At 47.2% G+C, this 24,236-nt stretch overlaps 1 long non-coding RNA gene across 1 annotated transcript; it reads right to left on the reverse strand.

Moving 5' to 3' along the window:
* Positions 1 to 12,270: 12,270 nt before the first annotated feature.
* LOC110257465 (uncharacterized) lies at positions 12,271 to 17,768 on the reverse strand. The gene is made up of 3 exons (XR_002340083.2): positions 17,315 to 17,768; positions 14,050 to 14,142; positions 12,271 to 13,299 (listed from the first exon to the last, which is right to left on the reverse strand). It is a non-coding gene; the product is annotated as an uncharacterized LOC110257465 (long non-coding RNA).
* Positions 17,769 to 24,236: the final 6,468 nt, after the last annotated feature.

Raw genomic sequence — 24,236 nt, forward strand, 5'->3', positions numbered from 1 at the left:
AGGGCAGAGGTTTTCTCCCAGGCGAGGAGCAGGGGTCTGGGATGTGGAGGAGCCATAGAGGTGCAGTAGGGGGTTGGCGGTATTGTGTTTCTCATCCCAGGTGGTGATTTCACAAAGGTTAACTTTATAACAGTTTATTGTGATTTAGGAGTTCCCGTCATGGCGCGGTGGAAAGGAATCCGACTAGGAACCATGAGGTTGCGGGTTTGATCCCTGGCCTCACTCAGTGGGTTAAGGATCTGGTGTTGCTGTGAGCTGTAGTGTAGATCACAGACACAGCTTGAATCTGGCATAGCTGTGGCTCTGGCTGTGGCCGGCAGCTATAGCTCCCATCCAACCCCTAGCCTGGGAAGCTCTAAAAAGCAAAAAAAAAAAAAAAAAAAAAAAAAAAATTTATTGTGATTTATATGTATGTCTCTTACATTTTTCTCCAAATGTTCATTTCTCACTTAAAAATGCATCAGAAGCCTTCAAAATACACATACACATCTATATTCATGCCTATTGACCAAGTTATTCTCATTCAGAGAATCTAAACTACAGAAATAATCATATGCTCACACACACTTTGATTCGCAAAGATGTTCACTGCAGTGTTATTTGTAATGGCTCATTTCGACAGGACCTAAATTCCCACTAATAGGTAAATAGAGTTAAATACATTATGGTATATCTTCAATGTGAAAAATTATTTAGCCGTTTAAAAGTCTGCTATCAAAGTATATTTAATGGAAGAGGAAAATGGTCAGCATACATGGGTAAAGGGGAAGGAAAAGAGTGGAATAAATTACATATAGATGTGATCCCAGTATTGTCAATATATTATATATTCATACAAAAAAAGACAAGGAAGTATGTGAAAATAACAAGAGTAGTTACATCTGGGCAGTGGAATTATGGGCATCTGTTTTCTTCTTTACACAAAGTTCCCAAATTTTCCGCAGTGGATATATATTATTTTATTCTTTGCTACATCGATTGCCCTGCCTTTTGTTTTTTAAATTTGGACCTCAGATGCACACAGTTAGTTAACTGCACTCCTCAGTCGTGGCACACCAGCAGCGACATCAGAGTACGACTTCTACTTTGTTTTATTTTTACCTATTTTTGCCTTCATGACCCATCTCTACTCCTTTTTCCCCTCCGCCACAGACACCCACTCTGGTATATTTAAAATGTGTTCTTTCTACCCATCTGCCATGCATTTGTTTGTATATATGTGTATCCAAATAGACATAGTAAAAAATAGTAAAAAATGTATAAAGAGGTAAAGGGTTCTTTCATGATTGTTTTAAAATTTTTACATAAATGGTACAGTTATGCTTCAGTAAAAAATGTATAAAGAAGTAAAGGGTTCTTTCATGATTGTTTTAAAATTTTTACATAAATGGTACAGTTATGTTTCTCATGCATTTTTTTTTTTTTCGAGATCACTCCTTGTTGCTCTTTGTAAATGTAACTCATTCCTTTTGACTATTGCTTAGTATTCCATCGTATGCCTGTATCACTGGCAGCGATCTGCTGGCGGTTCCCCAAATGCAGTTTCCTCCCCTTCCAGGACGTACTGAGGGACTACATTTCCCAGTCTCCCTTGGGGGTAGGTAGAGCGACATAACGGAGTTTTAGACCCTGGATGCTCACATATGCAATGCATCACCTCCAGTCTGGCTCTTGAAACCTCTTCCATGCCCTCTCTGCCACACTAATTTCCCTTCTAAATTGATTGAGATGATGACCCCAGGGTGACCTTGGAAGTCATGGGTCTGAATGCCTGCATGGAGAGGAGACAGACCTTGGAGCACCTTACATGAGCAAGAAATGAAATGTCCCTGGGGTCTGAGACTTCACATACTCCAGGGTCTATTTATCATAGTGGCTAATAATAACCCTAACCAATTAAACTATATTCTCCTTATCAGTTTCCTAGTTCTAGAAACTATTGCAAACTCTTTGAAGCAGTGCTATAACAAACATCCCCATGTGCAGTTCCACTTGTATCTGTGAGCAAGTTTTTTTAGGTTGTCAGTCAGAAATAGCATTGCTGGGCCATGCAGTTTATGTGTATTTTGTTTACCCCTGAATAAAGCAATGGCAGAGACATCTAGTTTAGGGGGAGAGTGGTAGTAGGAATTCTGTTTTTCAGTTAGGTTACCCAGAGTCAGCATCACCAGTTGGGGTGTCTGTGCTGACCTAGCAGGGTTATCACTGAAGCCATCCCACAGGGTGGTTTAGGCCTTATTCTTGGGGTCCAGGCTGCTAAAACTGACTTCTTGGGCACCCTTGAGATTCTGTGGGCCCCCTGTACCATGCATAAAAGTAATAGAGCATGTTGTGTCCTTTACAACTGCAAATCCCTGATCAATGCTAGATTAGCGGCTGGCAAACTTTTTTTTTTTTTTTGCTTTTTAGGGCTACACCTGTGGCATATGGAATTTCCCAGGCTAGGGGTTGAATCGGAGCTATGGCTGCCTGCCTATGCCACAGTAACACCGGATCCAAGCCGCATCTGCAACCTACAGCAGGTCATAGCAACACAGGATCCTTAACCCACTGAGCAACGCCAGGGATTGAACCCGAGTGCTCATGTATACTAGTGAGATCTGTTCCCACTGAGTCACAATGGGAACTCCCTCAACTTTTTCTGTAAAGGGCCTGATAGTAAGTATTTTAGGTTTTCAGGGTCATACAGTCTGTGTCACAACTAAGATTCTGCCACTGTAGCAGTAACTGCAGCCAAAGATGATATGTAAATGAATAGGTGAGGCTGTGTTCCAATAAAACTTTATTTATAAGAATAATAGCCTGCAAGCTACAGTTTCCCAATTCTGGAGCTAGACAAAAGAGATCTCTCTTCTCTAAAGACATTTGTGTCGTGTTTTCTGGTCTTAGCTCTTTGGTAAGCTTTCTTCCGTCCATTTCGGGGGAGGGGGGGGGTGTCCCACACAGAGCCTAACATATTACCTCGCCTGCAGTGAACTGATGGGATGAATGAAGGAGGGAATGAAAGAGAGAAGGATATTGATTTAGTTGTGGTCCTAATCAACAACCCAGGCACAGGCCAACCAGAGCAGGAGCCAGCTATAGACCACTTGCAGCACTGAACTTTTGGACACAGCAGCATTCAGTCCTGCCCCATGGAGCCCACCCTCTGCCCTCCAAAACCCCACACCCCCAACCAGGCTTCATCCTACATCCCTGGTAGGCACTAGTTTAGGGGTTCAGTTTCCAAATTTCAGAAGTTAATAAGGAACAAGGGCAACTGTGGGGGACTCTGTTCTCAAAAGCAAATTGTGTTCCAGTGACTAATCCATCTTTCACTCCCGGTATTTTTATTCATCCCAGCAGAAATGTCTATGAGTCACAGCTCCTGTTGGAGAATTTTTTTTAAATGCATCACTGTGTGTGTATCTCCAGCCTTCAGATCTGTAAGGCTCTGGGTGCTGTTGGCAGGGGGCTAATGATTTCAGCAGCAACAAAAAAGCTGTCAAGTCACACTAACCAGGACTCCTTTTCCCCACTCTCATCGGCATCCAACAAATTTAAGGAAAAAAAAAAGAAAGGAAAAAAAATAATGGATTCCGCAGCTGATTGAGGATGTGGCACATGGAGTACAGAGGCAGCCACAGCCTTAAACATTTTCCTACCCGTTCCCTTCCCTTGTTTTGAGATCTTGCCACAGTACCCCTCTCCTTTCAGAAAGCCGCCTTCTCTTCTTCCTCTTCCTCTTCCTCCTCCTCCTCCTCTTCTTCCTCTTCTTCCTCTTCTTCTCCTCCTTCTCCTTCCTCTTCCTTTTCTTCTTCTAATGGCACATGGAAGTTCCCGGCCGGGGATCGAACACGCACCTCCACAGAGACCCAAGCTTCCATGGTCAGATTCTTAACTCACTGTGCCACACTGGAAACTTCAGAAAGCCTTCTTGATCAATCTGATCTCAACAAAACATTTTTCCAGCTCTAAAACCACCATGATTGGTGAATCAGATCTCTCCAACTTCTGACCACATGTCTATCCTACAGTGAATTCCTGCAGGCTTTATGTAGAAAGTTCCTGTTCTGCTCCTCTCAATCAATTTGTTCTTTCTGGAGTGTGAAGTCATCTGCACATGGGTGTGCTCTCGCTCTCTCCAGCCCGGTGGGGTAGACAGAGCCAGTTAGGAAATCATAAAGAAAGGAAATTAGATCTCCATGCGGCCCCTCACTGGCAGTGTGGTTTCATGTCTCAGAGCCTCAATTTTCACGTCTATAAATGGGGATGATACTGGTAATCATAGTAACAGAATAATTGTTCTTTCGTTTTGTCTTTTGTCTTTTTATGGATGCACCCACGGCACATGGAGGTTCCCAGGCTAGAGGTCTAATCGGAGCTGTTGCTGCCGGCCTACACAACAGCCACAGCAACACCAGATCCGAGCCATGTCTGCAACCTACACCATGGCTCATGGCAACACCAGATCCTTAACCTTCTGAGAGAGGCCAGGGATCGAACCTGCAACCTCATGGTTTCCTGAGCCACTAAACTGTGTACAGGCAAGGGTTTTTTAAATTTTAATTGTATTGAAGTATAGTTGTGTTAATTTCTTCTGTACTGCAAAATGACTCAGTCATACATATACATATGCTTTTTCCTATTCTTTTCCATTATGGTTTATCTCAAGATATTGAATATACTTCACCGTGCGGTACGGTAGGAACTTGTTCTTTATCCATCCTATATATACTAGTTTCCTTCTGCTAATCCCAAGCTCCTAGTCCTTCTCTCCCCAACTCCTTCCCTGCTTGGCAACCACAAGTCTGTTCTCTATATCTGTGAGTCTGTTTTTATTTCATAGATATGTTCGTTTGTGTCATAGTTCAGATTCTTCATATAAGTGATAGCGTATGGTTCTTGCCTTTCTCTTTCTGATTTACTTCACTTACTATCATAATCTCTAGGTCCATCCATGTTGCTATGAGTGGCGTTATTTCATTCTTTTTAATGGCTGAATAATAGTCCATTTATATATACACACCACACCTTCTTTATCCATTTGTCTGTCAATGGACTTTTAGGTTGTTTCCATGTCTTGGCTATTGTGAATCATGATGCAATGAACATGGGCGGGGGTGTGCATGTATCTTTTCAAATTGTAGTTTCGTCTGGATATATGCCCAGGAGTGAATTTGCTGGATCACCTGGCAACTCTATTTTTAGTTCAGACAAGGTTTTTATCTGTTTTGCTCACTGTTCTATCTCCAGGGTCTAGAACAGAGCCTGGCACTGCGTAGGTACTCAAAACACAGGAGTTGAATAAAAGAGTGGATGAATGAATGTTTTACCAAACTTGCCTATACCATCCTTTCAGGAAGAGATCTCCAAAATCAACCTTGACTCTCTCTTTGTCCATATCCAGAATTCTCATCTCTCAAATCCCCTTGTTATGGTATTTTTACTGTATAATACTACTGTGTTATTTAAGGTCCCTTAAGATACAAGTGGAGTGGTAGAAATTCAACTCCAACTAGTTCGAGAAAAACAGGGAATGTATTGGCTCATGAAGTAAAATGCCTACACTACCTTCAGGCATAGCTGGACCCAGGTGCTCAAAGAAAGAGACTGCCTCTTTCCCAAAAGTCCAACACATAAGGCTGTCTGATTAGCCTGGATTGGGTCATATACCCAGTCATTGACTCTGAACAGCCAGGCCTGGGACATGTGTCTTCCACTAGAGAGGATGTAGAGGGGTTTCCCACCTGAACTTTGTGGACTGAGAGTGGGGAGGGGATGTTTCCAAAGGGCAGCTAGGGCCCTAGCACCAGAAGAAGGGGAATGGATGCTGGGCAGGCAAAAACACAGGACTAGGGAGGCTTCCTCTACCTCCAGTCTCGCCAGCCTCCATTCCATCCTGTACCACTCTTTTGGGTTAACCTCCATAAAGAGCAGCCATGATCCAGTTATTCCCTTGCTCCAGCACCTTCAGTGACTCACTACCACTGCCTGACGTAATTATGATTTGCTCAGCTTGGCATGGAAAGATCTCGGTAATATGGTACCAGTCTTCTCCAGACTGAGGAATCAGTGAGGAAGCTATCCTAAGAATCCAAAAAAGCAACGGTGAAGCATGGAGCTGGACAGCAGCCCTGGACATGCAGACTTGAATTCCAGAGACATTCATCAGTCTCTGTTCTCATCAAGGCCGGGAATTTGGACCGCTATGACCAAATCTAATGCCTATTTCTCCATCCTTGTCTTACTCAATTATTCAGTAGCACTCAGCACAATGACAGCTCCCTCCTTCTTAAAACAGCTTCTTTGCGGTAAAAGCTAGGGGTGCCCTGTCCACCTGCCCCCCATTCTCTTGCATTACCACTTCCTTCTGGCTTTCTCTGGTAACGGGAGTATTCTCAATCCTCACCTTCTAAAGACTGAAGACACCACTTTTTGCAAACAATAACCATTTTCCCTGGTCTTGCTATCAAAATTCCAAGTTTGGCCACCATAGGCCTCTGGAGAGAATTAACCCTTCCCACCTATAATAGGTAAATCTTAAGGAGTCTTAACCAATCATGAAGAAAAGAGGTGTGACACATTGGTAGCCAACTAGACTTAATGCCGTAAGGCTGAGGTCTTCACATTTTTCTCTCTCAGAACATGACTTAGGAAAAGGATCTCTTCTGCTCTTCTGACCTGTGGATGTTGCGTGAAGACTCCAGGTCCAGAGCCATGGCAGCCATCTTGGACCCACAAGGAGAGACTGCCATCACCCTAGATGCTGCTGTTGAGCCACTGAATTAACCAACCCTGGAACTGCGCTACCTCAGGACACACTGCTTACACCACTTGAGTTGGATCTTCACTCAATTGTAGAAAAAATTATCCTGATGGATATGGCCCATAGGTAGTGAAACGTCCAGCAACATAGCTCTAGGGTCACTCTAGACCCATGTGTGAGATGCACAGTGAGCATCTTTCCAAGCAATCCCAGAGGCATCTCAAAAACATGTCCCACCTTGAACCACTTATCTGCCACGTTCCCCAAAAGACCTTATCCACTCTCCCCTGGATGGATGACACCTCCATCTACTCTAACCCTAGAGTCCTTGTCTCATTTCTGCATTCATTCATTTAACTAAATCATATTAAGTGAGCCATGACTATCAACTAGGTATTATGCTAGATGCAGGGGGAGAAATAGTGAATAAGACAAAGTCTCATCCCTTGTGAAGTTTAGATTCTAATCAGGGGAGAGAGATATTAAACAAGTAAGCACATAGCCAACAATAGCTAAGAAATAAATTAGGTATTTTCACAGAGAAATACAGGAAGGCATATACCTAGATCGGGTGATTTGGGAAGACTCTCTTATTAAGTTGTGATCTGAATGCTGAGCCAGAACCAGTTCGGCAAAGTGCAAGAAGAGCTTCCTAGGCAGGGGAAAATGGCAAGTGCAAAGGCCCTGAGGCTGGATCACACTTGGAACATTCCAAGGGCAGCAAGGAGCCAGTAGGGTGGGAACAATGAGTAGTGAGAAGAACAGTAGGAGAGGAAGTCAGATTAGCTACGTGGAGACAGAAGATGCACAGTTTTTGTGCTAAGCACAGTGGGCAGCCAGGGGAGGGATTTAAACAAGGCTGTGCTATGAGCTGACTCAGGTTTGTTTTTTTGTGTTTTTGTTTGTTTGTTTGTTTGTCCTTTTTAGGGCCGCACTCGCAGCATATGGAGGTTCCCAGGCTAGGGGTCTAATTGGAGCTATAGCCACCAGCCTACGCCAGAGCCACAGCAACACCAGATCCAAGCCACGTCTGTGACCTACACCACAGCTCACAGCAACGCCAGATCCTCAACCCATTGAGTGAGGCCAGGGATCAAACCCGCAGCCTCATAGTTCCCAGTCAGATTTGTTTCCACTGCGTCACCACAGGAACTCCTGATTCAGGTTTTTAAATGGTCACACTGTTGAGTGCAAATAGCCTATAATTAGAATAATAATAACAAAATGACCATAACCAACCCTTTTGTAATACCGACTGTGTGCCAGGCATTGTTCTGAGCAATGTCCACATATTAACTCATTATGTCCTTATAATAATGAGCATGACTATGGTGCCATTTTATAGATGAAGAAACTGAGGCACGGGGAAGTAAAGTGACTTGCACAGGGTTACACAGTGAGTAAATCCTAGCTTGGACTATAGGAAACAGGGAGCCCCGCTGGAGGCTATCTTGTATATGGTGAGAGGGGGCTGGCTGGCTTGGGCCTGACTGGTAGTACTGGAGACAGAAGATCAGGAATATAACATCAAGATAAAAAGAAGCTTCTGGTGATGTGCATAGTATCCGGTCTGCGCCTTCAGATTCCCTTCCCCAGCAGGACTTGCATCAAGGGCTCTGGCGGGAAGACAGGTCACCGGCTCCTGGTGCTCCCTGCCCTCTTTATGGAGAGCTCTCCCCACCCCCACCCCACCCAGAGCCCCGTTGTGCTGCGACACCTCGGCATCTTGTTCCTCTCACATGACCACCTCCCCTTTGGAGAACAGCCCGAGGCAGCTATAACTGTCTCCAGCCTTGGTCTTGTCCTGCCCCTGCCCCTGCCCCTGCCCCTGCCCAGCTTCGCCTGGATCCAAAGATAAAAAGCCGCCAAAAAGCCCGGCACAGTGCCTCGCTCTAGGAGGAGAGCACTTTGCAGACGCTCCCTGAGCCTCTGCAAAACTTCTATTGTGTTGCCAGAGACAGAAAACAATGCTAGTGGCCCAGTCGCCAGCCAAAGACAGCGCGGGCAAACTTGCTGGGTCCCAGCTCTGCTGTGAGCCTGAGCTCCTGGGAGGCAGAGGGGCTGGAGCAGAGCAAGATGTGCGCTTGACACTGCTGTCTAATGAGGGGCACGGCCTCCACCCACCCATGCCTCTCACCGGAGGCCAAGGAAACCAGAATGGGGCAGAAAGCAAGCCCGAGGTGACCAGCTTGACCTTTAAAGGCAAGGCAGGAGTTTCTGCAAAGCGTCTGGGAGTCCCCTGAGTATCTATTCCCAACCCCCAGGGGCTAGAAGGTCAACCTCTCAGTTCCTCATCTACACAGTGCCCATTTCACACAGTGAAAGTGTGAAAAGCTAGGGACCTACCCACGACTGGGGTCTGCTCTGGGGCTTTCTAAAAAAATGAAGTGCACAGAGCCTGAGCAGAGAACTCACCTTGTACAAAACACCCAGTGCCAGGCTCTGGGGATTCAGAGAAAAGGAAAGCACCCTATCCTCTGTGGACAAGGTGGGGGTAAGATGAGTCCTGTAGAGGCAGAGGTTTGAAGGAGAAATCAAGGAAGGCTTCAAGGAGGAGGGTGCCTTTTTCAATGCTCTTTTTATTTATGTACTTATTTATTTATTTTTTGCTTTTTTAGGGCTGCATCCACAATGTATGGACGTTCCCAGGCTAGGGGTCCAACTGGAGCTACAGCTGCCAGCCTACGCCACAGCCACAGCAACACCAGATCCGAGCTGTGTCTGCGACCGACACCACAGCTCATAGCAACACTGGAACCTTAACCCACTGAGAGGGGCCAGGGAACGAACCCACATTCTCATGGATGCCAGTTGGGTTCATTAACCACTGAGCCGCAACGGGAACTCCTTCAATGTTCTTTTTAGAGGCAGAGAGGATTCCCCACCTGCTCAGCACACTTGTAAGCTTCTTGATTGCACAATCTGTTGTCCTGAATTATTTTCATTTTCCACAGAATTCAGAACTGAATATTGCGGGTTTCCAGTTAATTTTTTTGACAGTAAAAGGACTGAGAGGATTCCTATTCTCGCCCTCCTCCCTCTTCCTTTCCTTCTTAAGAAAAAATGACTAAACAAATAAAATATGCACAAAAGAGGCATATGTTCTTTTTTTATGTAAATGTATAGGCCACGTCCTTTACTTTTTTTTCCCAGTCACTGAAGGAATAAAAATGTGCATTGCTGGAACTTTGGAAAACCCCAGATGAGCATATGAAGAAAATGAAAATCACCTAATTTTCACCATTGAAAAGTAAATACTCTTAACACGTCACGGTATTCCTCTCTAGGCTTTGGTGGTTATTCTATGATTAAGATGAAATTCTTTACAATGAAGTGCATAGATCTGAAATGAATCATTCGATAAATTTTGACAAATTCCTACCCCATGTACACCCCCCCCCATCAAGATCTAGAACATTCCTGTCATCCCAGAAAGTTCCCTCAGGTCCCCTCCAGTCAATGCACAACCCCCACAGACAACCATCCTTCTGATTTCTATCACCGTAGATTAGTTTTGCCTGTCGGATAATTGGAATCATATGGTATGTGCTTTTTTGTGCCTGGCTTCTTTCACTCAGCATGATGCTCTTAGACCCGTTCACGTATCAATGGCTTGTTCCTTTTTATTCCTGAGTCGTGTTCCAGTCTGTGAATGTACAGAGTGTTCGCCTAGCCACGCAGTGATGGTCTTTTGTGTTGTCTCTGCTTTAGGGCTGTTATGAACAAGGCCGCTGTCAACATTGGTGGTCACGTCTCTGTGTGGACACAGCTTTTCCTTTTCTTACACAAATACTTAGGAGTGGAATTGCTGAGTCACATGCTTAGCTTTTATCAGAAATTGTCCCCAGCTTTCCAAAGTGGTTGTACCATTTTATATTTCCACCAGCAATGGGATGAGGGTTCCAGTTAATGCTCTTTTCATGATACAAATAACACATGGCTACATTCTTCCATATCGCTAAAGGGCCTTTGGCCAATCGCTGGGCATCCACCACACACCCCAGAATAACACAGTCAGCAGGTTGGGGTGCTTCTTTGCAGACCTTTTCCTGTGCCCTTTTAAACATAAATGAGTACCCATAGAAAACACACGGTATTGTTCCGCGGCGATTCTTTTTGCAAAAATGGGAAACCTTCTCCCATTGTGTATTTCTTCCTTGTATTTATCACCCCGACATACAGTTTATTCCCTGCCTCTACCCTCCCCCCTAGATAGGATGTTAGCTCAGCCAGGGTAGGGAGTTTGTTGTGGTCACTGCTGTATTCCCAGTGCCTTGATCAGTGATGCTCCATGAAGGCTGGTGCTCCATGAATATTTATGGAATGCAAGGATACTGTCAGTATTGTTCTGGAACTCCCTTTTTCCCCCTCTATAAGTCATAGAGCTTTCTCTGTCAGCCCTTACAAATCTATTTCCTTCCTTAACCTGGTGCATGCCATTCTGTAATAGGATATGCAAATTTTCTTTTTCATTCCCCTAGGAAAGGACACTTAGGTTGCTTCTGATTTTTCATTATTAGGAGCACTGCTGCATAAACATCTTATGCTTGCCCCCTTGGGCGATAGAGCGGTAGCCAGAAGGAAACGGGTGGATTGGAGGCTCTACGAAGGGTAAATTTTAGTAAAATTAGCCAGAGGGGTGGGATTTCTACCACCAGATACTCTAAGGAGATGAACACATTGTCCGCTTGAGACATGAGGGAAAATTAATGGTAAATGGATAGAATTTCTATTATTTGGCCAGATGGGGTGGTGGTAGAAGGTAGAATCAAAGTGGTACCAGAGGGTCAGACACCCTGGGTCCAAGTTAAGGCTCTGCCACCGTCAAGCTGTATGACCTCAGACAGGTTATTCATCCTCTCCGTGCCTCAGTGTCCCATCTGAGAAATGGGAAGAATAATCATAGCCACCTCCAAGGGTTGTTGTGAGAATTAACATGTATGTAAAGCGCTTAGAGCAGGGATGGGCACTTATTAAATATTCAGTAAGTGTCCTATGCTGTTGCTATTTAACAACCAACGTGTGTTTGTGTTTAAAAGAACACCTGCGGAGTTCCCAGTGTGGCTCAGTGGGTTATGAATCCAGGAGGTCAGGGGAAGTCAGCTGGGAGGAGGTCAGGGGAGGTCAGCTAGGGAGGAGGTCAGCAGGGGTCAGGAGGTCAGGGGAGGTCAGCAGGGGTCAGGAGGGCAGGAGAGGTCAGCTGGGGTCAGGAGGTCAGGGGAGGTCAGCTGGGGTCAGGAGGTGTCAGCTGGAGGGGGCAGGGGAGGTCAACTGGGGTCAGGAGGTCAGGGGGTGTCAGCTGGGGAGGAGGTCAGGGGAGGTCAGCTGGGGTCAGGAGGGCAGGAGAGGTCAGCTGGACTCAGGGGGTCAGGGGTGTCAGCTGGGGAGGAGGTCAGGGGAGGTCAGCTGGGGTCAGGAGGTCAGGGCGTGTCAACTGGAGGGGGGGCAGGGGAGGTCAACTGGGGTCAGGAGGTCATGGGGTGTCAGCTGGGGAGGAGGTCAGGGGAGGTCAGCTGGGGTCAGGAGGGCAGGAGAGGTCAGCTGGACTCAGGGGATCAGGGGTGTCAGCTGGGGAGGAGGTCAGGGGAGGTCAGCTGGGGTCAGGAGGTCAGGGCGTGTCAGCTGGAGGGGGGCAGGGGAGGTCAACTGGGGTCAGGAGGTCATGGGGTGTCAGCTGGGGAGGAGGTCAGGGGAGGTCAGCTGGGGTCAGGAGGGCAGGAGAGGTCAGCTGGGCTCAGGGGGTCAGGGGGTATCAACTGGAGGGGGGCAGGGGAGGTCAGCTGGGTTCAGGAGGTCAGGGCGTGTCAGCTAGGGTCAGGAGGGCAGGGGAGTCAGCTGACCTCTGGAAGGGACGCTGGGGCAGAGGCCAGCCGGTCAGGAGCACCGATGCCTTTTGGAGGAATCTGGCCAGACTGGACTGTATCTGGAAAGGGAGAAATGTGTTTGGGTTTTTAAGGATAGGAGATCTGAGCAGATTCGGGGGCGGGGGGAGATCATTTCTAAGAGCTGTGACTGTAGGGTCAGAGAGGAACAGAGCCAGGGCTGTATATTCAGGGCCTGACCCTCTCAGAAAGTTCCTGCTGTGGTTAGATGTTCCATGAATTTCTATTGAACAGATAACCATGGGGAGGGAAAGGCCCCTTTACTCACCTGCCTCCATATTCACTCATTTCATTGCAAGACACCAAGAAATAAAAAGCACGGTCCCCTCCCTTGACTAAGTGTGGATTCCAGTTTAGTTTGGAAAAGGACACAGGACCATGAAAAAGGCAAAATCATGCTGAAAGATTTAAAACATGGGAGACAGGAGTTCCTGTTGTAGCTCAACGGTAACGAACCAGACTAGTATCCATGAGGATGCAGGTTCAATTCCTGGCCCCATAGAGTGAGTTAAGGATCTGGCGTTGCCATGAGCTCTGGTGTATATTCAGGGCCTGTAGGTCACAGATGCAGCTCGGATATGGCTGTTGCTGAGGCTGTGGTATAGGCCGGCAGCTGTAGCTCCAATTCAACCCATAGCTGGGGAATTTCTATAAGCCGAAGGCACGGCCCTGAAATAAATAAATAAATAAATATAAAATAAAATAAAATAAAAGATGAGAGACAGGCCTGGTTTAGAAGATACACTGCAAAGCATTAGCCCACAGAAGGCTTTAGTGGCCCGGACAGAGATATTTTATATATTGACTTGGTTGCCCTCAATGATATATAGCAAGTTTTCACAATAAAATCTAAATCTCTCACACCCTATATCCTAAACATCAGCAAACTCTAGAGCTCCACTTTCAAAATGCAAATATTCAGAGTATGGTAACCTCGCCACCTCCATTCTCACCCATCTGCCTCCATTCTCCACAGGCGGGCAGCCAGAGGGATACGGTGAGGCCCTACGTCTGGTCCTCTCTCTCCTCTGCTTAGAACCCTCCATGGCTCCCACCTACTTAGAGCAACAGCTAAAATCCTCCTAGAGACCCTAAAATCCTGCATGGTCTGCCCTCATTACCTCTCTGCCTTCAACTCCTTTAACTCTCCCACTCACTCCCTCTGCTCCGGCCAACACAGTCCCTCCAGAACATTCCAGGCAGGCTCCCTCCTTAGGACCTTAGAATTTGCTTCTCTCTCCACCTGGACTGCTCCTTTCCTGGAGGGAGGGTACCCCACAGCTCATTCTGTGAATCTTTCTAGCCTTTGCTTGAACCTCAGACGTTTCCCTGCGACCCCACCTAAAAGTTCCCACCGCTCCTGACACTGCTGCCCCCTGCCCTGCATCATGCTTCTCCATAGCATCTACTGCCACCTACCATGCTACATAGCCCATTTTGTTCACATTTGTCCCCGATTAGTTTCCAAGCAGTGTCTTCAAGTTGCTTTGCCCTCCATGGGCTCTCCAGCGCCTGGAACCATCAAGGCACATAGTAAGAACTCCAAAAACATCTGTGCAATAAATGCATTTCCAACTTCTCTTAAGGATCAGAAGAATTTGTGGTATATGGATTGACGGGCCAACAGGGACCTGCTATAGAGCACAGGGAGCTCTACCCAACATTCCGTGATAATCTATATGGGGAAAGAATCTGAAAAAGAATGGATGCGTGTATACATATAACTGAATCACTTTGCTGTACGGCAGAAATTATCACAACCTTGTAAATCAAGGAGTTCCCGTCGTGGCTCAGTGGAAACGAATTTGACTAGTATCCATGAGGACACAGGTTTGATCCCTGGCCTCACTCAATGGATTAAGGCTCTGGCATTGCTGTGAGCTGTGGTGTAGTTCGAAGACGTGGCTTGGATCCCCCATTCCTGTGGCTGTGGTGTAGGCCAGTGGCTATAGCTCTGATTCGAACACTAGCCTGGGAGCCTCCAAACGCCACGGGTACGGCCCTAAAAAGACAAACAAACAAACACTGTATATCAACTATTCTTCAATAAAACTTTAAAACATGAAAAAAAAAAAAAAAACCAATCAGAAGAATTTGGCAACAATGGTCAGGAGCTAGATGGGAAGAGGCCCAGCTCGCTTCACTTGGCACTTTTGTCCCCTGGGCAGGTGACAGAAGACAGGGTGAGGAGCCAAAAGCAGCATTTTGGTCCCCTCTTTTGTGATACATCTTTCCCTCCCTGTCCCCATACCTTTCAACCTCACTTTCTGGAACATTCTTCTTCCATCTGCCTGACCAGCTCCTCCTCATCTACTAAATCAGGGGTCGACAAAAATCCAGCCACCAGCCAAATCCAGCCCACTGCCTGTCTTTGTACAGCTTGTGAGCTAAGAATGGTTCTTACATTTTTAAATGGCTGGGCGAAAAAAAAAAAAAGAAAGAAAGAAGAAGAAGACTATTTCGTGACATGTGAAAATTACATGAAATTCAAATTTCAGTGTCCAGAAATAAACTTGTATTGGCGGACAGCCACGCCCATCCGTTTACCTGTCATCTGTGGCTGCTTTTGTGCTACAACGAACAGAACGGCAGAGCTGAGAGGCACGACAGAGACTGTGTGGCCTGCAAAGCCTAAAATATTTTATCTGGTCCTTTACAGGAAACGTTTGCCCACCCTGGTCTCAATCCCTTCTTGAGATGAACAACAACCAAAAACCACCAACGTCTGTCTCAGCCTTCTTAGCTCCTCTCTGAAACCCTCTCTCGTTCCTGGTCCCCCTTTGGCCCTGGGAACCCACTCACATCACTGCAGATTGCACACTCACTGGCCACTACTTCCTCTGTCTTTGTCCCCTCTCTCCTCAAGGACCTGCAGGCTGAAATAACCCAGCATCAAGTGTGTCGCCTGGTAGTCAGTAAATACTGGTTAGAATTTTCTGCAGGAACCGGGGCCGCCCCTTCTATCCTCTGCACTCAGTTTTCTCATCTGTAAAGTGGGAGCCTAGATCGTGAAGACCTCCAACACTGCATGGAGAAAGCACATCTGAGCCCTCACCAAGCAGTATGAGACTATCTGCCAAAACAGATTTGTTTTTAAGGTCATTTCGAGAGCACCAAAGGTCACAACCTCATGGACTGAGGGCCCAATTTCAGCCCAAATATGTTTTGCTTGGTTCGCACCTGTTCTAAATGTGTTTTTACTTCGATGTCGGTGGAAACTAAACCTACTATAAACTGACACACTCAGTTATGAGTTCTATATATCTGACCCTTGTGGACCCTTGTGTTTGCCAACCCTGGATGGAGAGTTCAAAGGTCATTAGAGCAGCGTTCTCATTACGGCTCAATGGGTTAATGGCCTGGTGTTGTCTCTGTGAGGATGCAAGTTCCATTCCTGGCCTCACTCAGTGGGTTAAGGATCCGGTGTTGCCGTGAGCTGTGGTGGGGGTTGCAGAAGCAGCTCAGATCCCAAGTTGCTGTGGCTGTGGCCTGCAGCTGTATCTCCTGTTCAGTCCCTAGCCTGGGAACTTTCATATACTGCACATACAGCCCTAAAAAGCAAAAAAAAAAGAAAGAAAAAAGAATCACCCAGACAGTGTACAAAGCAGATTCCAGGCCCACCCAAGACCCAATGAATGCTGCTCTCCATAGTTTGCCGCACTAGATATGGAATTTTTTTTAATCCTCCCCCAATCCTTCAGGTGGGACTAGGTATCAAATCAAACTCGGAAGATGTCAATTTGTACCTGTCAGAATTATAAATATACCTATCTCTTGACCCAGCAATTCCACTTCTGGGAACCTATCTTTCCGACCACTGCTTCTTAAACTTTAATATGCATATGAATCCCCTGGACATCTTTTGAAAATGCAGATTCTGATCCAGCAAATCCAGATGGGGCCTGCGATGCTGCAGTTCTAAGGAAGCTCCCAGTTGATGCCCAGATGCTGGTCCTGGAACATTTTGAGTAGCAAGGCTCTGCATCTCTCCCCCCCACGCACCCAGGGACCGAAGTGCAAGGTGAGTCTGTCAGTGCAAGTATCAGGAAAAATGTGAAGTCCATCCACAGGGACAGTCAGGGAGTTCCCACTCTGGCACAATGGGATGGTGGCGTCTCTGGAGCACTGGGACGCAGGTTTGATTCCTGGCCTGCACAGTGGCTTAAGGATCTGGCATTTCCCTAGCTGCAGTGTAGGTCACAACTGTGGCTCGGATCTGATCCCCGGCCCAGGAACTCCATATGGTACGGGTCAGCCAAAAAAGAAAAAAACAAAATCAAACAAGGGACCAGTGGAATAGATGCATCCCTACCACAGAGCATCACATGGCCTTGAAAGCTATCAAGGCAGTTGTTTATGAACTGGCATGGAGTAATCTCCAGGACATATTACTAAACAAACAAATCAAGGAGCAGAACAGTAAGAAGAGCATGCAACAATTTGTACAAAAAATGTCCAGGGGTTATTTAGGTTCACGTTGACTTATAGAAGCGCAGAATAATCTGGCAGAAGAAACGTATGGCTGAGTGCCTCTGGAGGCGGGAACTGAGTTGGATGGATGTCGGGGGACAGAGAGTGACATTCTCCTGCAGGCATTTGTGTTTTAAACTATGTGAATAGAATACCTTTTCCAAAAAATAAGCAAAAAGCTAAATGATAATGATGCATAAATAAAAAGACTCACCGTGTGTTTCCAAGGCCCACATGTGACTTTAGACCACCAGAAAAGCAGTTCCGGGGTGGCTGGGTCACCTCCTCCCTCGGTACACCGTGTTCACAGGCGTGTGCACATACACTCTTGCACACAGTTTGAGGACAGTCTGTGCAGGGCGTTGGCAAGCATGCTGGGCTTAAACTCTGCAAACCTCTGTTGGATCCCCAGTTCCACCGGCAGAGTGGCACCGAGCAAGCCTCAATAAGCCCCATTTCATGGGGATGATCGAAATAAGCCTGGCTACAGACCTCGGATGATGGGAAAATGCTTCAAAAACTCTAGCGTGTATGCATGAAAAGACTAATTCTAACTTGAACCCTGATGGTGAGCAGCCCCAGTCTGATCTCCACGGGTCCCATGCTTACCTCCCAGGGTGCAGTGCAAGGTGGAAACCCAATACCTCGACCTTTGCAGTCAGGCAGCTGCTCTGAGCAACCCCTGACAGTGCTAATCTCCAACTCTCCTCCCACCATCTGGTCCAGCTGCCAGGCTAAGTCACATGGGGCAAGGGACAGCACATGACCTATGTATGGGACTGATGTGAGAGTGGCGGTGGGGGGAGGATGGGAAAGGCCACAAGAGGCTGTCACTCCCCTCTCAGTGGGAAATTTCCTGCCAGGGGAGGAGAGGTAAGTCTGACCTTCCTTAGGTCCTGAATTCACCTGGCTGTCTGGCAGAACTCTTCCTCCAGGAAGCCCACCAGGTGTGTGTGTGGGGGGTGGCTGTGGGGGTGTGTGTGAGAGAGAGACAGAAACAGAGGCAGAAAGGAAGTGTATAAGAGGATAATAATAAAATGAACATATACCAAGAACATACCGCGTGCCAATCTCTGTCCTAATCTTCTCCCAGACTAAACTCAGTGAATGTTATTGACAGGGGCGACATTGTCACCATCCCCACTTTCCAGATGACAAGACAGAGGCCCAGGCCAGCTAATTAACTCACCCCCAAATACAGAGCCGGGTAGTCTGGCTCCAGAGCCCTAACTCTGAACCTCTCAGCCTCAGAGAATTTCATTCCTCGAAGGGGTTTTCAGGTGTCACTTACGTTGGCATCTGGCACCTTGGGCGAATTAACCCTGTGCTTTGTGTTCCAGAACCTCAGTTTCGTTGCCTGTAAAATACAGATCAGAAGAGCGATACCCACCTTTCAGGGCTGTTTTTGAGGCTTAGTGAGGAGGTATAAAAAGTCCTGTAACTTTTCACCAGCTATTCACGCTTCTGAAAATATCATTGTTTATAGGATTATCATACCCGTTATTACCCAGGACTAGTGAATGACCTTGGAAACCCCCAGTTCTGTACGAAAAGGAATCAAATCTCTCTTTTTAGCAGTTTGTCCCTATCATTCATCGGCAACGTATAATCTAAATATCTCGCCCTTGTTCCTGTTTCTCTCAGCCCCTGTAAGAAAGCTAGAAAGTGTTAGCAAAAGAAAGTTTGCAGATCTTGGTCGTGATCAAAACCACTTTTTTTTCTTTTTTTTTTGAGACTTCAAGAATCTTGATTTCTGCTGAGAGACAACCATGGAAGAGAAACCTACACAGGGCACCAAATCCGGCCTGGTGGTAGAGGGACAGATGAAATTTATCTTTCAAGGTCACTTCCACCTCTGTGTCCCCAGGGAGATTAATTCAATTCAGCAATTATTTAGTAAGTTTTTAGGCTGTTTCAGGCCCCTGCTGGGGACTGGGGAGATGACACAAAATAAGACAGAAAAACATCCCCTTCTCATGGAGCTGACATTCTGGGGGAGGAGAAAGACAATAAACAAGCAAAGAGATCATCTAATGTCCAGTGTCAAGAAATGCCATGAAGAGGAGTTCCTGTCATGGCTCAGTGGTTAACAAATCCGACTGGGAACCATGAGGTTGCGGGTTCAATCTCTGGCCTCGCTCAGTGGGTTAAGGTTCCAGCATTGCGGGAGTGGCCCTAAAAAGACAAAAAAAGACCAAAAAAAGACCAAAAAAAAAAAAAGGAAAAAGGAACAAGAAAAAGAAATGCCATGAAGAAAAAGAAAACAGAAGGACATCACCACTCACAGGTGAAGATAGGTGAGAGCCTAGGAATAGGGGGGCAGCTGTTATTTTGAACAGCATCATCAGGGAAGGCCTCTTGGAGACATTAAGTAGAGAGCTAATGGAGTGAGGTAGCTAGGGAAAGAAGAGCCCAGGTTGAGGGTGTGTGTAGCAAGTGCAAAGGCCCTGAGGCAGAGCCACAGGAGGGAGTGGTAGGACATGGGTTTGGATAAGCAAGCAAGGCCTTGCTTCTCTCCTATTTTCTTCTCCGCCAAGCTGGAATGAAGCCTGCTACCCCACCTCCACCGGGGAGCCGCCAGGAGATAATGGAGGGAAAGTGCTTTGAGAGGGAGACCAGGGACCAATCAGAATGTTATTAAAGGGGACATGCTATACAAGGCCCGTGCCAGGGGGCACTTTGGGACAGCATTGTTTCTCCTCCCTCCTGACGAGTCTGTTATCCTAAATACCACACTGGGAGAACCCAAGCTTTAAACATTTCCGCTCTCACCTACAAGGGATGGAAGTGGTAGAACCCAGGTCACCCAGCAGGTTCCTGCTAAAGCCCTAGTTTTCAGGACTTGGCTCCAAAGTGTAACAACTATTGAACCATCCCGCTCACAGGTGAAGATGAGAGTAAACAAAATCAATAGTCTTATCTCCTTAAGAAAGTGTTACTTCCTCCAGGGCAAGGAGGGAGGTGAGATTCTGTGTTGAGGGGCTGGGGGGCGGGAAGAACATTTGCAAAGCAAATGACATGTGGGAAAATGAGCAGTTTCTCCTGCAGACTGGTCACTTTGCTCTTTGCAAGTGACTTCTCGGTTGTGCTTTTCTCAACATTCCCCTGATCTTCTTAGGTCTTCACAGCCTATGCTCTGCAAGGGTTAGAGAAGTCTCTGGGCTCTGCGTCACCCTCCCACAGATGGGGACGCCAAGGCCTAAAGTAGCGAAATAGCTCATCTGTTCAGTCAGCAGATACGCATCATGGTGAACTGGGAAAACAGCAGGGAGCAGATCACTTAGAAAATAACGTAATGGGGAGTTCCTGGCATGGCGCAGCGGAAGCGAATCCGACTGGTATCCACGAGGATGCAGTTTCCATCCCAGGCCTTGCTCAGTGGGTTAAGGATCTGGCATTGCTGTGAACTGTGGTGTAGGTGGCAGATTTGGCTCGGATCTGGCGTTGCTGTGGCTGTGGTGTAGGCCAGCAGCTACAGCTCTGATTTGACCCCTAGCCTGGAAACCTCCATATGCCTCCGTTGTGGCCCTAAGAAGACCAAGAAAAAAAAAAAGCAAGAAAAAAAAATAACGTAATGAACAAATGATTTCAGAGAATACTATGAATGAGAGCTATGAATGAAATAAAACAAAAGGACTGCCAAGACTAATTGAGTATGGTGTGACAAAGTGACGTCTGAGTGGGGCCTATAGATTAAGAAGCAACCAGCCACGTTCAAAGCCAGGCAGTAGAGGGCTCCAGGCTGAGGAACAGCACGTGCAAAGGCCCTGTGTTTGAAACAAACATGGTGCTGGAGCAACAGAAGGGAAAGACTGGTGTGGCTGGAGCAGAGCAGACCAGGGGGAGGGAAGGGGGACGGAGATCAGAGAGGTGGGGACAGGGCCTTGCAGGCCACTGCGGAACCGTGGATTCCGTCTTAAGGGCAGTGGCTGTCAATAGAGTGGCTCTATGGTTGGTGTCCGAGTTGGGTCTTCAACCCAGATCTCCTTCAGAACAAAGGCTCACTCCTCCACGACTCCCCGGCCTTTTGCACATCCCAGTACTTCCTCTGCTGACCTTGGAAGTTCCTGATTGTACTCCTGGCTCATAACACGAATGCCCCCCCTCACCCCCCCCAGCCCCCTCCAGTTTAGCTCTGATTTCCCACAAACTCACTCAGCAGCAACTGCCTTTCTCACATACAGGCGGGTCTTCACCTCAGTTTCTCAAGTTCACACTCTCTAGGAGCTTTGCAGCTGATGAATTTACATATTTACCTCCCCCTCCTCACTTCGGGGAGGGATTGGGGGTGGGGAGAAAAGAGGGAGGGAGCGTGAAGTGGGTCAGGGGCACGGTGGGAAGAAAGGCAGGGAGAACATGGGCCAGACCCGATGTGAGGGGCTTGTCAGCCCTGCCCTGGGGACAGGCCTCCACAGGTCAGAGCCCTCTCCTCTGGCTTCACTCCTGCTGATGGATGTTGGCAGATGGGATCCCTGAGTGAGGCCGGCCAAAAATAACCAACCAGCAGGGACAGCTTCTAGCGGACACTGGGGCAGGGAGATGGGGGTCCAAACTGCCCCCCACCAAATCACCATCAGACCTTCGAAACCCTTCCTTGGTGATATCTTTTTTTGATGTCTGCAGTTGGAAGTTCCCAGGGGTCGAATCTGAGCTGCAGCTGCCAACCTATACCACAGCTCACAGTAATGCTGGATCCTTAACCCACTGAGCGGGGCCGGGGATCAAACCCACATCCTCATGAATACTAGTTGGGTTCGTTCCTGCTGAGCCAGAACAGGAACTCCAAAGTGTTGGGTTTTTTTTTTTGTTTTTTTTTTTTTTTTTTTTTTTTTTTTGTCTTTTGTCTTTTTGTCTTTTGTTGTTGTTGTTGCTATTTCTTGGGCCGCTCCCGCGGCATATGGAGGTTCCCAGGCTAGGGGTTGAATCGGAGCTGTAGCCACCGGCCTACGCCAGAGCCACAGCAACGCGGGATCCGAGCCGCGTCTGCAACCTACACCACAGCTCACGGCAACGCCGGATCGTTAACCCACTGAGCAAGGGCAGGGACCGAACCCGCAACCTCATGGTTCCTAGTCGGATTTGTTAACCACTGCGCCACGACGGGAACTCCGTGTTGGGGTTTTCTTCAGTTGACCTATAATTGACATATAACACTGTATTAATTTCAGGGATATGACACAACGATTTGATATTTATAAATACTGCAAAATAATCACCACAATAAGTCTAGTTACACATCTATCACCACACACAGTTACAATATTTTTTCTTGTGATGAGATGATGAGAACTTTTTTTTTTTGCTTTTTAGGGTCACACCTGCAGCATAGGGAAGTTTCCAGGCTAGGTGTAGAGTCAGAGCTGCAGCTGCCAGCCTACACCACAGCCAAAGCAACACCAGATCCAAGCCGTGTCTGTGACCCACACCACAGCTCAGGGCAACACCAGATGCTTATATCACTGAGCGAGGCCAGGGCTGGAACCGCATCCTCATGGACCCTAGTCAGGTTCATTAACCACTGAGCCACAAAGGGAACTCCCAAGTAATGAGAACTTTTAAGATCTACTCCCTTAGCAACTTTCAAATATGCAACACAGTATTATGGACCATAGCAGCCCCCATGCTGTGTATCACATCCCCAGGACTTACTTATTTCACATCTGGAAATTTGGACCTTTTGACTCCCAACACTCATTTCACCCACCGTCAGCCCCCCGCCTCTGGCCACCATAAGTCTCCTTAATATTAGTAACAACAGGAGTTCCCGTCGTGGCGCAGTGGTTAACGTATCCGACTAGGAACCATGAGGTTGCGGGTTCGGTCCCTGCCCTTGCTCAGTGGGTTAACGATCCAGCGTTGCCGTGAGCTGTGGTGTAGGTTGCAGACGCGGCTCGGATCCTGCGTTGCTGTGCCTCTGGCGTAGGCCGGTGGCTACAGCTCCGATTCAACCCCTAGCCTGGGAACCTCCATATGCCGCGGGAGCGGCCCAAGAAATAGCAACAACAACAACAACAACAAAAAAGACAAAAGACAAAAAAAAAAAAAAAAATATTAGTAACAACAGCTCAGATTTATTGAGCACTTACTGCATGCTATATACCGCATTAAATACAGTTTTAAGTCATGAAAGCATCTATGTCACGTGGAAATAAAAAGATGCTTAGAAAACTCGGTGATTATTACTGTGATGAATTTTCAAAGCCCAGCTAAATCTAAGCAACTACAGCAACAAAACCGGTGAGTTTGGCCTCCCTCCCTGCCCCCGTGCTATACCACCTGGAAGACCCTCCTGCATGATAACCATCAACTGTTCTAGAAGTCTCCTTCAGGAAGACCCTCCAGACACAAAACAAGATGCCCGTCTCACCTCACATTGAGCGAGGATGTGGAGAAACTGGAACTCGTATGCCTTGCTGGTGGGAATGGAAAATGAGGCAGCTACTAGAAAGCGGTATGGCAGGTCCTCAAGAAATTCAAAATAGAATTGCCATATGGCCCAGAAAATCCTCTTCTGGGTATATACCCAAAAGAATCGAAAGCAGCAACTCAGACAGGTGTTTGTACAACCTTGTTCACAGCAGCGTTATTCACGAGGGCCAAAATGTGAAGGCGACCCAAGCATTCATCAGTGGACAATGGATGAGCAGAATGGGGCATCTACACACCACGGAATATTCTCCAGCCTTAAAAAGGAAGGGGGGGTTCCCACTGGGGTGCAATGGAAACAAATCTGACTGGGAACCATGAGGTTGCAGGTTCAATCCCTGGCATCGCTCAGTGAGTTAAGGATCTGGTGTTGCCATGAGCTGTGGGTGTAGGTCGCAGACGCATCTCAGATCCTGCGTTGCTATGGCTGTGGTGTAGGCTGGCAGCTATAGATCCAATTCTACCCGTAGCCTGGGAACCTCCCTATGACACGGGTGCAGCCCTGAAAATCAAAAAGAAGAAGAAGGAGGAGTTCCTGTCCTGGCTCAGTAGTAACAAATCTGACTAGTATCCATGAGGACGCAGATTCAATCCCTGGCCTCGCTCAGGGATTGCACTGCTGTGAGCTGTGATGCAGCTCGCATCCTGTGTTGCTGTGGTGTAGGCCAGCAGCTACAGCTCTGATTCAAAACCTAGCCTAAGAACTTCCA

Source organism: Sus scrofa, chromosome 17 (genome assembly GCF_054392235.1).
Source record: "Sus scrofa isolate SSC_HxYL_T2T_F1_AM1 chromosome 17, Sscrofa_HxYL_maternal_Yorkshire_Landrace_v2.0, whole genome shotgun sequence".
NCBI lineage: Eukaryota > Metazoa > Chordata > Mammalia > Artiodactyla > Suidae > Sus > Sus scrofa.